General features: G+C 38.6%; 1 pseudogene; it reads right to left on the reverse strand.

Moving 5' to 3' along the window:
- Positions 1–951: 951 nt before the first annotated feature.
- On the reverse strand, positions 952–13,593 carry LOC103208063 (annotated as a pseudogene).
- Positions 13,594–14,808: the final 1,215 nt, after the last annotated feature.

Below are 14,808 nucleotides of genomic sequence, written 5' to 3' on the forward strand. Positions count from 1 at the left end.
TAAAACTGTACAAATGTTTTGATACCCCTTCCCCCAACCCCATATTTAGTCTCTTAAAATGACACGGAAAAAATCAACAAATCATATATTCAATGGTTTTAATAAAATTATCCTTTCAGTTCCTATTTGCAGTACCCAATATTCCTTTGCAGTACCAGACAGACCTGGCAATTTCCAATAATAATTTTCAGACTTCCATAAAAGTTCAGGTTCTCTGAGCATTCTATGTTGCAGTGGCTCTTGTCCAGAACTGGTAACTCTCCATAATTGGGGTCCTTTATGTACCAGTGAAGAAAGCCTTTCTCCTTTAAGGAGAAGTAAGAAAATCACTCCTAAAACCCCAACAAATCTGGCTGTCCAATCTTTCTTCCAGTTGCATCTCTTCAGATTTTCCACAGTGGTACAAGAGAGAATGAAACCTAACCTGAGTTATATAGGACAAGAGTGATGGCTATAAAGGGAGTGACCAGGAACAACAAAGATACATCTTCACCTGCCACATCCAATGTATGTGCTTCACACACACACACACACACACACACACACACAAATAGCCAAAATAACAAATCCAAAAATCACAACAGCTAGATTTATAAAATCTGTTCGTCCAAGGGTATAAGGCAGGAAAGGAAGGTTGGAGGGTAAATGGCACAGGAAGAAAAACAAAATATTCAAATTAGTCTAGGCACAAGGTCTAGCAAATGCTAGAAAATAGCTATAGAAAAACCTGTGGTCCTTTCAGAGTCACAGTGTTAAAAATTCACGTATTGGTGTCAGAAAGACTGCCTAAATTTCCCAGAGACAAAATTCCAATTCCTTAGAGAGAAGGGAATATGCATAGTACCTTTGTCAGAGTAAGTCCTGCTTTGTCTGGGTGGGAGGAGGTAAAGAGGGAACAGAGCTGCCACATCTCCTTCTATCCCACTCATCCTCTGTGGATGGCAGGTGAAGTCAGTGGCCTGCAGCAACCTTCAATTTGGCAGAAAATGGATATGGTGAAGGGAACGCCTCTGCAGAGGTTGAGCTGCTCAAAGCAGACTGCAGGTAGACCATCTTGAGGAAGAATCTGTTGCTTAACAAGACCACCAAGGAGAAGAGGTGCACCTGAAAAATGTATGCTTTGCCAAGGGTCTTTGCTTCATTGGCACTAATACGAATAAAGGAAAGAAGATGGAGAAGAGGCAGCCACTGATGTATGAGGATTGCATTGCTATGAGGAAAGCCAAAACAAAACAAAATCTACTGCCACTGAGCTGACTCCTATTCATTTGGTTTTCCAATGCTGTAAATCTTTACTGAGGTAGATTGCCTCATCTTCCTCTCATGGAGCAGCTGGTGGGTTTGAACCTGCCAGCCTTCTAGTTAGCAGCCAAATGCTTTACCCCTTATGCCTTCAAACCTAATCCAAAGATATAAGGCCAATTCCTTTCTATGTATGACAACCTCTGGTGCATTTCAATTCCTTTATTGAACCAACAATATTCAAAACAGTATAGCGAATACAGAAAGGACATATGGAGGACACTAACCAGTTGACCAACAAGATGGATGGGGAAGAGACTCACAAACATTCCCTGGAGAAGAAAAAGAGCCTGCAGCAAAAGGTTGAAGAGCGTATTAGCAATTATTTTGCTGACACTAGGGAATGGGTGAGGCTTTTTTCCTGATACCTCAAATGCCAGATTAGCTATATCTTGGAACCAAATGGCATCGACAAATTTGCTAAGCACAAACAGGGGGAGCAGCCAAAGAGCACTGAAAATTGATGTGAGGAAGAATTCTAGCCACGGCCAAACATCTCCATGTAGTGATGGATCACCAATAATTTGTGCTGTTATTCACTGAAGCACAAGAATAAACATTCAGTAAAACTTGAGGAGGCTCAACCAGAATACTGTTCGTTCCAACCACAGCACTTGAAAATTCTACTAATAAAACGTGGTTTCCACTCTAGATTCTCCTCTGTGCCACACACTATTTGCCCTTCTTTGATGCTGTTTCTCCCTCTTTTTCTGTTAGACCATCCAGCTTTGAGATGGTTCAGATACCCAAAGTGTAGTTCTTGATTCTCCTGGCAAGGTCCTGGAGAAAGATTTTGACACTGTCAGCTATCTTGTCACCACCCAAACTATGAACTACACAAAGGAGGGAAACGCACCTCCAACTCTTATAATGAAGGGTCCTGTAGCTCTGTGGCAGCCACCAAGGCTATCATCCTGGCCTGGACGTCATCCACCACCAGCCCACTAGGCTCCTCCACTAGGCCACTGCTCCTGCCCTGGAGCTTCTAGGTTTGGGCTACTTTGCCCACACTGGGCATGCCCGGGTCACAGAGGCCTTCCTAAATATCAGAGTTGTCAGTGACTTCCTATTTCCCAAACTCTGAGAACTATTTTCATCAAATTACTTGCCTTCTCAAAGATGTTGAATATCATTAAACATTCTTCTCCTCTGGTAGCAACAAATTCATAATAATTTCCTCCTTGGCTATACTTATACCTTTTGATTTTCAGTCCTAACAACAACAACAACAACAACAAAACTGAACCAAAGAACTGTGTTCTTCATCCTTCTCTTTTATTCTGAAAGTAGATCTTTCTGCTCTCTTGCTTGAAGTCAACATTTTTAAGAAGATGACTCTCAAGTCTACATCTTTACCCTTGATTTCTGTCCCAATTTCCAGACACACTAGCCCAATGGTAGCTTGATATCTTTATGTGGGTATAGTACAGGAATGTCATCCTCAAAAAGTCTTAGCCTAAAGTCATGATGATCATCTTCTTCTTACTTCTCTTTTAATTCACCCTTCTCCTATCCTGTTAATTCTGTCTCATGAAAATCTTATCCTTTTTATCTTTACTGTCTTAAATAAGACCCTCTTTTTTTCTCACTTCCAAAATAGTTGGAAGGGACCACTCTCCTTTTTATCTTCCTGATTAATTTTTTTCATTTCCCTCTAATCCATTTTCCATATCAATGAAAGGGTAAACTTTATCTGAAATGCAAATATAGCCTTATCTTTCTCCTGCTTTAAAAGCTTTAGTGGCTCTCCAAGGTTTTTAGAATAAAGTTCAAACATAAATATATGTTCCACCCATATTGAATTACATACAACTACCAGTGCCCACTCTGCAGCTTCATGCTTTTGTGATTCTAGTCTTATTTCTCCTGCTACCTGAGTACCCTGTTCATTTTCCTTTGCCAGGTATTTCTCTATGACTCAGTTTAAATCAAGCATTTTAGATGTATTTGCTGATTTCTTCAGGCTAAAGAAGTTGCCCCTCTTTTGTACTTGCATGATGAACTTTGTTGTTGTTGTTGTTGTTGTTAGGCAATGTCTAGTTGATTCTAAGGAGCTCTGGTAGCATAGTGCCCAAAGCACTTGACTGCTAACCAGAAGGCTGGCAGTTCAAACCCACCAGCCATTCCTTGGAAGGAAGATAGGGCAATCTACTTCCACAGTGATATCCTCAGAAACCCAAGGACGGGTAGCTATGAGTTGGTCCGACTTGGCGGCACATAACAACAAACAACAACCACAAGTTGATTCTAATTCATAACAACCCTGTGAACAACAGAATACAACACTTCCTGGTCCAGCTCCATCCTTACAATCACTGCTAGGCTTGAGCCCCTTGTTTCAACCACTGTGTCAATCCATCTCACTGAGGGTCTTCCTCTTTTTCACTGACCTTCCATTTTACCAAGCATGATGTCCTTCTCTAGGAACTGGCCCCTCCTGATAACATGTCTATAATATGAGAGGCAAAGTCTCACCATCTTCACTTCTAATGAGCGTCCTGGCTGTACTTGATCCAAGACAGATTTGTTTGTTCTTCTGGCAGCTCATGTAATATTCAATAATCTTTGCAAACACCACAATTCAAATATTTTAATTCTTCTTCAGTGTTCCTTTTTCATTTATTTTCCAGATATCACACACATATGAAGCAATTGAAAATGCCATGGCTTGAGTCAGGCATACCTTAGTCTTCAATGTAACATCTTTGCACCTAACACTTTGAAGAGGTTATTTGTAGTAGATTTGCCTAGTGCAATATACAATATACTCTTGACTGCTGGTGTTGACTGTGGATCTAAGTAAAATGAAATTTTTAACAACTTTGATATTTTCTCTATTTGTTGTGATGTTGTTTATTGGTCCAATTGTGAGGAATTTTGTTTTCTTTATTTTGAGATTCCACCACTCATCTGTCAGATTGTGGTACTGTGGTGGCTTGCATGTTGCTGTGAGGAAGAAGTTGAAGCTGTACTTAAGGAATTGGTGAAAAATAAGGCTCCAAATACCAGCAAGCTCTCCCATGGATGACAGGTTTCAGTGGAGTTTCCAGACTGAGACAGACTTGGAAGAAAGAAGGGGCCATCCACTTCTGAAAGAACAGGCCAGTGAAAACCTTATGCAGAGTAGTGAAAAACTGTCTGATATATTACTGGAAAACTTTATGAATAGCCCTGAAACATTATTGGATATAGTGCCAGAAGATGAGCCCCTCGGGTCTGAAGGCATTCAAAATGCAACTGAGAAAGATCTGCATCATCAAAGTAGAGTCAACCTTAATGGTGCAGATGGAGTAAAACTTTGGGACCTCCATTTGCTTATGTAGTATGAGTCAAAATGGGAAGAAGCAGCTGGAAACATCCATTAATAATTGGAACATGGAATGTACAAAGTATGAATGTAAGAAAATTACAAGTTGTCAAAAATGAAGTAGAACACTTAGAGATTGATATCCTAGGCATTAGTCAGCTAAAATGGACTGGTTTTGATGATTTTGAATCAGAGAATCATATGATCTACTATGACATGAATAATAAATTGAAGAGGAATGGTGTGACATTCATCATCAGGAAAAAATGTTTCAAGATCTATCCTGAAGTATAGTGCTAACAGTGATAGGATAATATCCATACCCTTTAAAGGACCAGTTAATACTATTATTCAGTTTTATGCACCAACTACTAAAGCCAAAGACAAGGAAACTGAAGTTTTTATCATCGACTTCTACAGTCTGAAATTGATCACACATGCAATCAAGTTATATTGATTATTATTGGTGATTAGAATGCATAAGTTGAAACAAAGAAGAATCACTGATAGCTGGAAAATATGGCCTTGATGATAGAAATGAGGCTGGAGATCCTATGATAAAATTTTGCAAGACCAATGACTTATTCATCTAAAAAAAAATATTCTTTTTCAACAACATATGTGGTGGCTACAGTTATTTATTTATTTTTTAAATACACATGGGCATCACCAAATGGAATACACAGGACTCAGATCAACTACGTTTGTGCAAAGGAGCTATGGAGAAGCTCGATACCTTCAGCCAAAACAAGGCCAGGAGTTGACTGTGGAACAGATTATCAATTGTTCCTATGCAAGTTCATATTGAAGTGGAAGACAATTAAAACAAGTCCATGAGAGCAAAAATATGACCTCGATTATATCCCACCTGAATTTAGAGACCATCTAAAGAAGAGATTTGATGCATTGAGCACCAATGACCAAAAACCAGACAAATTGTAGGATGACATCAAGAACATAAGAAGGTGAAGAAAGCAAAACATCATTAAGAGAAAAGACCAAAATGGATGTCAGAAGAGACTCTGAAACTTGCTCTTCATTGGAGAGTGACTAAAGCAAATGGAAGAAATGACAAGATAAAAGCACTGAACAAAATATTTCAAAGAGCAGGTCAAGAAGCTAAAGTCAATTACTATAATTAAATGTGCAGAGAACTGGAATTTGAAAACCAAAAAGGGAAGTTCATGCACAGCATTTCTCAAGTTGAAACCATTGAAACAAAAATTAATGCCTTGAGTTGCATAGTTGAAGTATTCTATAGACAAAATATTGAATGATGTATGAAGCATCAAAAGCATATGGAAGGAATACACAGTCACTGTACAAAAAAGAATTAGTTGATGTTCATCTATTTCAGGATGAATATCCTGAAACGTTTGATTAAGAACCAATGATATTGAAGGAAGAAGTTGAAGCTGTACTTAAGGAATTGGTGAAAAATAAGGCTCTAAGAATTCACAGAATACCCACTGAGATGTTTCAACAAACAGATGTGGCTCTGGAGGCACTTACTCCTCTATGCTAAGAAATTTTGATGACAGTTGCCTGGCCAACTGACTGAAAGAGATCCATATTTATGCCCATTTCAAGGAAAGGTTATCAAATATAATGTGGAAATTATCAAATAGTATCATTAATATCACATGCAAGTAAAATTTTGCTGAAGATATTTCAAAAACAGTTGCAGCTATATATTGACAGGAAACTTCCAGAAATACAAACTGGATTCAGAAGAGGACATGGGACAAGAGTTATAATTGTTGATGTCATACAGAACTTGGCTGAAAGCAAAGAATACCAGAAAGATGTTTGCTTGTGTTTTATTGACTGTTCAAAAACATTTGAGTGTGTGGATCATATAAATTATAGATAATATTGAGAAGAATGTGAATTCCAGAACACTTAATTATATTCATGAGGAACCTGTACATATATCAGGAGATTGTCCTTCCAGCAGAACGAGGAGATACTCCGTGGTCTGAAATCAGGAAGGGAGTGAATCACGGTTGTATCCTTTCACAGTGCTTATTAAAACTTTATGCTGAGCAAATAATCTGTTGTTGTTTATAGGTGCTGTCGAGTTGTCTATGACTCACAGTGACCTTATGTGCAACAGAACAAAACACTGCTCATTCCTGTGCCAGCCTCATAATCTCTGCTGTACCTGAGCCTGTCATTGTAGTCACTGTGCCAATCCATCTCATTGAGGGCCTTCCTCATTTCCATTGACCCTCCACTTTACCAAGCATGATATCCTTCTCCAGGGGAATGCTCCCTTCTGACAATATGACCAAAGTAGGTGAGATGAAGTCTGGCTATTCTCACCTCCACAGAGCATTCTGGCAGCACTTCAGGACAGATTTGTTAGTTCTTGTAGCAGTCCATGGTACTTTCAGTATTCTTTTCCAACACCCCTACTTCAAAACATCAACTCTTCTTCAATATTCCTTATTCATTGTCCAGCTCTCATATTCATGTGTGATGATTGAAAATACATGACTTGGGTTAGGCACACCTTAGTCTTCAAGGAAACATCTTTGCTCTTCAGCACTTTAAAGAGTTCTTTTGCAGCATATTTGCCCAGTGCAATATGTCTTCCATTGGCATTGGTTGTAGAACCAAGTAATATGAAGTCTTTGACAACTTTTATCTTTTCTCCATTTATTGTGATGCTGCTTATTGGTTCAGTTGTGAGGATTTGTGTTTTCTTTATATTGAGGTGTAATCCATACTGCAGACTGTAGTCTTCAATCTTCAACAGTAAGTGCTTAAAGTCATCCTCACTTTCAGCAAGCAAAGTTGTGTCATCTGTTATCGCAGGTTGTTAATGAGACTTCCTCCAATTCTGATGTCACATTCTTCTTCATATAGTCCAGCTTCTTGGATTATTTACATCTGAGAAGATGATTATATGAAGAAGAATGTGGCATCAGGATTGGAGGAAGACTCATTAACAACCTGCCATATGCAGTTGACACAACCTTGTTTACTGAAAATGAAGATAACTTGAAGCACTTACTGATGAAGATCAAAGATGACAACCTTCCATATGGATTACATCTCAGCATAAAGGAAACAAAAATCTCCACAACTGGACCAATAAACAACATCATGATAAATGGAGAAAATATTGAAGTTGTCAAAGATTTCATATTACTTGGATCCATAATCAGCAACCATAGAAGCAGCATTAAAAAAATCAGACATTGTATTACACTGGGCAAGTCTTCTGCACAGGACCTTTTTAAAGTACTGAAGAGCAAAGATATCTCTTTGAGGACTAACGTGTGCCTAACCCAAGCCATGATATTTTCAGTAGCCTCATATGGCTGTGAAAGTTGTACAATAAATTAGGAAGACTGAAGAAAAGTTGATGCTGTTGAGTTGTGGTGTTGGAGAAGAATACAGAAAGTACCATGGACTGCCAGAGAATGAACAAATCTGTTCTGGAAGCAGTGCAGCTGGAATGTTCCTTGGAAGTGATAATGGCCAGACTTTGTCTCACCTACTTTGGTCATGGTGTCAGAAGGGGCTATTCCCTGGAGGAGGATATCATGCTAGGTAAAGTAGAGGGTCAGCAAAACTGGGGAAGGCCCTCAACAAGAAGGATTGTCACAGTGGCTGCAAAGATTGGCTGCAAAGATTGGCTCAGGTATAACAAGGATTATGAGGATGGTGCCAGACTAGGTAGTGTTTCATTCTGTTATACATAGGGTCTTATGAGTCAACAGCACCTAACAACAGCATGTTAAGGTCTCTGATTTCACTGTTTTTAAAGGATTAATTTTCTTGAATGTCTCATTAGACTATGTGAAGTTTGAGATCAAGAACTGAGTCTTACTTAGCTCAATATAACTTGTATCTAGCTCTGGTAGAGTAGTGCCTAAGGCACTTGACTGCTAACCAGAAGGCTGGCGTTTCAAATCTACCAGCCACTCCTTGGAAGAAAGGTTGGGAAATCTACTTCCGTAGTGATACTTCCTTGGAAACCCAAGGAGGGGTCGCCATGATTCGGGTCCAACTTGACAGCAAATAACAACAACAATAACAGTGCATCAAAGTCACAGTCAAAACCAAACCCACTGCCATCTAGTCAGCTCTGAGTCAGAGAGATCCCCATAGAGTTTCCAAGGTTGTTAATCTTACTGAAGTAGATTGCCTCATCTTCCTATTACAGAGCAGCTAGTGGGTTTGAACCATTGACCTTCTGGTAATAGCCAAATGCCTTACCCACTGCACCAACAGAGCTCCTTCTCAAATGCACATAGTAAACAATGCAAGTGCAACAATTGCTGTGGAGTCAGATGCAACCCATAACAACCCCTCCTTGGGTTTCTGAGGCGGCATCACCTATGGAAGAAGATTGCCCAACTTTCCTTCCAGGGAGTGGCTGGTGGGTTTGCACCAGCCTTCTGGTTAGCAGTCAAGTGACTTAGGCACTACATTACCAGAGTAGGTGCATAATAAATATTGGTTCAACAAAAATGTATGCATTGCCATCTAACCGTGAAATAAAATCAGAATTCATTTTTCCTTACTATAGTAATCTGTTCACCTTATGTGAATATAACTTTATGAGAATGATGTGAACATCAGTTTATTTTCACAGTTATATTTAGGCTTTTGCTTAAACATACTTCCAGCCCAAAAACCTCATTCATTTACCACTTTAGAGGCAGCTGCAGCTGTTAAATTTTTAAGCAATGTAAAAATAAAAATAAAAAAATGTTTACATTTGAATTTGTTTGAAGAAATTTAAATCTGTGCCTACGGACAAAATAAGCCTGACAATCACTACCCATCATTCCAGAGGCTTCCTTTGGATGCTTTTACATCTATCAGTTTGGTCAGGCTGACATCTGTTGCTTTGTTTCTTAAGACTTCTCTTGGCAATGTCTTAAATCAGATTAAAATAATGCAATTATTTTTATGTATGTAAAGTATATCTATTATGGTAAATTAATTTTGATGTGAAATTTATGAAAGTTTACTATTCTGATCTGAGTTTCTTGTTAAATGCTATGTGTCATAATTGCCCTTATTCTCTTTCAAGAGAAATGGTACTGTGATGAGAATTAAGACTATGTTTTGTTATCTTGGCTGAGTGTTCTGGCTCTGACAACTGAAATCTCATGTGCTTCCCCAACTGTCTTTCACTAGCAAACAGTCCTGAGACCTCGGATTTCGGGGGGAAAATGTGGATGCCCTTGTGGGTCTCATTAACAACCGTTTTCAACTAACTTTTACATTAGCTCACCAGATATTTTTCTCAGTTTCATCCCCAATATCTGTCTGGTTACCTTTTCATGAGATACTTATTGTTCCCTGATGAAAGGATGGCATGATGACACAGTAATTAAAAAAAAAAAAAAAAAAAATAGAATTAAACAGACCCATTGCAGTTGGGTTGATATCTACATGTGTTACAAAATGGAACTGTATTCCTTTTGTTTTCTTGACTGTAATCTTTACAGAAGCCAATCACAAGCATCTCTTCTGGTTTGTCACTGGTTCTAACCACCAAACTTTTGGTTAGAATTCAAGCACAGACTGTTTGCACCACCCTGGGTCCTTTGAATTAAATTAACCTAAGTTCAAATGAGAGATAGTCCATTTATTAATTGCCTAATTATGGATTGGAGGAAGAACCATTAACAAGCTGTGGTATACAGATGACATAACCTTGTGTGCTGAAAGTGAAGATGACTTGAATAATTTACTGATGAAGATCAAAGACTGCAGTATTCAGGATGGATTACACCTCAACATAAAGAAAATGAAAATCCTTAGAACAGCACCAATACACCTCATCATGATACACAAGAAAAAAGATGAAGTTGTCAGGGATTTCATTTTCCTTGGATCCACACTCAACAGCCCTGGAAAGAGTAGTCAGGAAATCAGATTGTCATATTGCACTAGGCATATCTACTGCAAAAGACCTCTTTAAAGTATTAAGAAGCAAAGATGTCACTTTGAAGACTAAGGTGTGCCTTTCCCAAGCCATAGTGTTTTCAATCTCCTCATACACATATGAAAACTGGACAATGAATAAGGAAGACTGAAAAAGAGTTTTATGCCTTTGAATTGCTGAGTTGGTAAAGAATACTGAAAATACTGTGGACTGTCAGAAGAATGAAGAAATCTGTCCTGGAAGAAGTGCAGCCAGAATGTTCCTTGGAAGTGAGAATGGCCCGACTTCTCACCTACTTTGGTCATGTGGCTTAAGGGACCATTTCCCTGAAGAAGGATATCATACTTGGTAAAGCAGAGGGCCAGGGATGAAGGGGAAGACCCTCAGTGGCTGCAATGATGAGCTCAAGCATAGCAAGGATTATCAGAATGACACAGGACCAGGCAGTGTTTCGTTTTGTTATACATAGGGTCACTATGAGTCATAGCTGACTCAACGACACTTAACAACAATTATGGTCAAGTTGCATAATTTCAGTAAATTAGTTTTCACATCTGTAATTTGGAGAAAACAATTGGTGGAATGCTAAAATTAAGTCAAAACCTATAGAAAATACTGTATAAGGCCTTGCATGCTCTAGACACACAATTTATAATTGCTTCTATGAGCAAATATCTTAGCACCACTTGCTGTTCTATATGAGTTTGCATTGGACTTTCACCTGAAATAATCTTGCAATTTCCAACTCATTGGGTTTGACTCTCTATAAAATCTAACAGTCTTACACTTGTGATACTTCAACTTTTAGAACAGTGTTTCTGAAACTTAATGCTCATAAAAATCCTAAGGATTTTCTCAAAATGAAGGTTCTGATCTATATGAGTCTGAGCGTGGCCTGAGATTCAGTATTTCTAACAAAGCTGCCAGTCAGTGCTGACGCTGATGGTCCATGGACCACACGTCAAGTAGCACAGTTTAAGATAACTGACTCTCAACTTTGGCTTATTAATGTCACCTGGGAATTCTTTAGAAATCCCAATGTCTAGGATGAACTCTGGACTAATTAAATCAGAATCCCATCCTTCCTTCCTTCCTAACCTCCTGCTTTCCTTTATTTGTTCAACAAACGTAATTCTACAGTCTACTAGTTGCCATTGAGTAAATTTCAACGCATGGCAAATCCATGCATGTCAGAGGAAACTTGTGTTCCATATAGTTTTCAATGGCTTCTTTTTTTTTTTTTTTTTAAAGCAGGCCTTTCTTCCAATACTCCTCTATGTGGACTCAAACCTCCAACATTTTGTATAGCGGCCAAGCATATTAACTCTTTGTACCACACAAGGAGTTTTTTCTTTCTTCCTTTCCTTTTTTTTTTTTGTATTTGCTATCTATTCAATGGTGGATAAAAAGTACACTAGTGATTAATAGAAAGAGGCATCTATTTTAAATAGGATGTTGTCTCAGGATAGAAAAGCAGTTACAAGAAATTAGTGAGTTTATTTTCAAGAAAAGATAATGTCCCCAAAGTTACCCTAGGCTATTTAACAATAAAGGGAAAGGAAAGGATCCTGATAGTGCCTGCTTTATTTAGGCACATCACACTGACCATTTAATTTCATTATAAGGCAGATAATATTTATTTAAGATAACCAGAAAGCTGGTGGTTCAAACCCACCAGCCACTCCTCGGAAGGAAGAAAGATGGGGCAATCTACTTCCATAGTGATACTGCCTCAGAAACCCAGGGAGGGGTTGCTATGAGTTGGATCCGACTCCAGGGCAATGAGATTTTTAAAGTTCAGGGTAAGTTGCCTAAGACCAAACATCTGGGAAGAGATGCATGTGTAAGTGGGACTCATGCCTCTCTCACTCTAATGGCCTTGGGTCTGCTTTTTCTAGCACATACCATCTCTAGGTGTTCTTATACTTCCACTTTAGAACTAATTATCAGTAGTGGAGGCTCAAATCATTGAATAGAATTAAATGCAAATTAGGAGGATACAGAAATACATTTAATAATTTTATCTGTATATGTTATTTCTAACACATTTCTAAGAACTGTGAGTTCTCTATCTCTTAACTCAATTTCCAAAGAGTTTGATTTATCTTAACTGATTATATTAGTCAGTGTTCATTAACTGCTACTGTAAGGAACTCCAAAATGCCATGGATTTAACAAATTAAAGTTCTCACAATAGTCCAAACTGATGTTGGGAGTTGTCCTTATTTCAGTGACTCAGACACCAGACCCTTATATCTGATGGTTCTGCTGTCTTCTAGGTCACCGGAGTCCTCTTTGAGGCAAATACATAAGGAGCTTGAGGATCATGAGAAGGCTTTATCAGACAGGACTATAAGCCATATGTCATTTCCATCCACATTCCAATGGTAGAACTCATTTTCATGGCTGTACTAACAGCAAGAGATCCTGGAAAATGTAGTCTATGGGAGATCCCAAAAGGAAAAGGAAAACGTTTTTTTTTTTTTTTTTTCAATGAAAGTAATGTATAAAACAAGAATAAACAAACAAACTAACAAACTCACTGCTATCAAGTAGATTCTGAGTCATAGCAACCCACGTTGGGTTTCCAAGGTGGTAAATCTTTACGGAAGTAGATTGCCCCGACTTCTTTCCATGGAGTGGCTGGTAGGTTTGAACCACCAACTTTCTGCTTAGCAATCAAGTACCTTAGACACTAGGTCACCCAGAGCTCCTTAAAATAAGAATACAAATGGTAAGTTCATATGTGTGGGATGGCCCTTGCCATTACTTTTCCTTCATATTAATATTTTGTTCTTTTAAAAAATTAATCATCACTATGCCCCAGATGAGGTTCTGCTACTCTCGATTCAGCAACAAGGTGAGGAGGAAATGAACAGAGGGCAAGAGAGGGTCACACATTTAGACACACCTGATTGAATGTTCTTGGTTTCCAGGATCACAGCCTTTAGTTAAACCATATGATCCCCTCACTCTTCAGTGGAATCCCACGCATTCTATCCCTTCCCAGGGTCAGAGTTTTAGCCTTCTGCTCCTTTATTTCATTCTCATTATTCCATGCTATGAACATGATGACGGATCTCAAATATAGGAACCACTGCCATCAAGTCAATTCTGACTCATAGTGACTCTACACGACAGAGTAAAATTGTCACAGAGTTTCTAAGGCTATATACATCTTTACACAAAGACTGCCTCATCTTTTTCCTGTGGAGCAGCTAGTACGTTTGAACCACCAAACTTTTGGATAGCAGCCCAATGCTTTAACCACAGTCCCACCAGAGCTCCTTTTCAAATCTAAAGGTAACAACAAAAAGGTGTCATATTAACTTTGATTCAGGTGTTCTTGAAGATCAACACATGTTGTTGTTAGCTGCTGATGGGTCAATTCTGACTCATAGGGCAGAGGAGAACTGTTCCATGGAGGTTTCAAGACTGCGACATTTTCAAAGTACATTGCCAGGCCTGTCTTCCAAGGTACCTCTGGGTGGGTTCATAAGTGTAACTTTTCAGCTAGTAGTTGAGCACAAACTGCTTGTGACACTCAGGGACTCCTGCACAATGGTTAAGCTTCCACTGCTCAATTGAAAGGTCAGCAGTTTGAACCCCCAGTCACTCTGTGGAAGAAAAGATCTGGTGATCTTGTCTTGTAAATATTATAGTCTAGGAAACCTTATGGGACAGTTCTACTCTCTCCTATAGGGTTGTCATGAATTGGAGTGGATTCAATGGCACACAACAACAACCAAGAATTATATATATATGTTTTATATATACATATATATACACACGCACACACACACACACACATATATATATATATATAATTTCCCTTTATAATATAATAATGTTGTTGTTGTTGTTGTTATGTGCCATTGAGTGAGACCTGACTCATAGCGACCCCTCCTTGGGTTTCCAAAGAAGTATCACGACAGAAGTAGATTGCCCAACCTTCCTTCCGAGGAGTGGCTGGCAGGTTTGAACCACCAGCCTTCTGGTTAGCAGTCTAATGCCTTAGGCACTATGCCACCAGAGCTCCTATAATAATAATTATTATTAAATAGCCTAGGGTAACTTTGGGGACATTATCCTATCTTGAAAATAAACTCACTAATTTCTTGGAACTGCTTTTCTATTCTTTGACAACATACTATTTAAAATGGATGCCTGTCTACTCTTTCTATTAATTACTATTCCACTATTTTTTATCCACCATTGAATAGATAGCAAACACCAAACACATATATGTATGTATACACACACACACACACACACACACACACAC

Source organism: Orycteropus afer, unplaced genomic scaffold (genome assembly GCF_000298275.1).
Source record: "Orycteropus afer afer isolate SDZICR_OR568_19922 unplaced genomic scaffold, OryAfe1.0 scaffold00408, whole genome shotgun sequence".
Taxonomy (NCBI): Eukaryota; Metazoa; Chordata; class Mammalia; order Tubulidentata; family Orycteropodidae; genus Orycteropus; species Orycteropus afer.